Genomic DNA, 667 nt, shown 5'->3' on the forward strand with positions numbered 1-667 from the left:
TGATTTCTTTGGATCTCAGTTATAATTATAATAGGATTAACTGTATTAATTTACAACCAATAATTGATGAAAGTACTTTCTTAGTAAACTAAAGGCCAAAGAACATTAAATTAGATATTGTGCTAATTACTTTGTGCTAATTATACACATATAGACACACACACACACACACACACACACACACACACACACACACACAGTGGTTGCTTTGGCAGCACATATTCTAAAACTGGAAGGATACAGAGAAGATTAGCATGGCCCCTGCACAAGGATAACACTTTTATTTAACTTAAAAAAATATAAGAAAACCAGGCACCTTCTGGAGACCCCGGGGACGTCCCCGGGATCCCCCGGGAATTTTGTTTTTTATAATAAAAAAAAAATAGGCTGGGAGTGGTGGCTTACGCCTGTAATCCAAGCACTTTGGAGGCCAAGGTGGGCGGATCACCTGAGGTTGGGAGTTCAAGACCAGCCTGACCAACATGGTGAAACCCCATCTTAAAAATAAGAAAACCAATAAATACACACACACCCCTCACAGCTTAATTTATTTATTTATTGAGACAAGGTCTTCTTACTCTGTCGCCCAGACTGCAGTGCAATGGCACAATCTTGGTTCATTGCAACCTCTGCCTCCCAGGCTCAAGTGATTCTCCTGCCTCAGCCA

At 40.8% G+C, this 667-nt stretch overlaps 1 pseudogene; it reads left to right on the forward strand.

The window, feature by feature from the left end:
• The first annotated feature begins 203 nt into the window (after positions 1-203).
• On the forward strand, positions 204-303 carry LOC118153279 (U6 spliceosomal RNA; annotated as a pseudogene).
• Positions 304-667: the final 364 nt, after the last annotated feature.

This window comes from Callithrix jacchus, chromosome 4, assembly GCF_049354715.1.
Source record: "Callithrix jacchus isolate 240 chromosome 4, calJac240_pri, whole genome shotgun sequence".
In the NCBI taxonomy this organism is placed as follows: domain Eukaryota; kingdom Metazoa; phylum Chordata; class Mammalia; order Primates; family Cebidae; genus Callithrix; species Callithrix jacchus.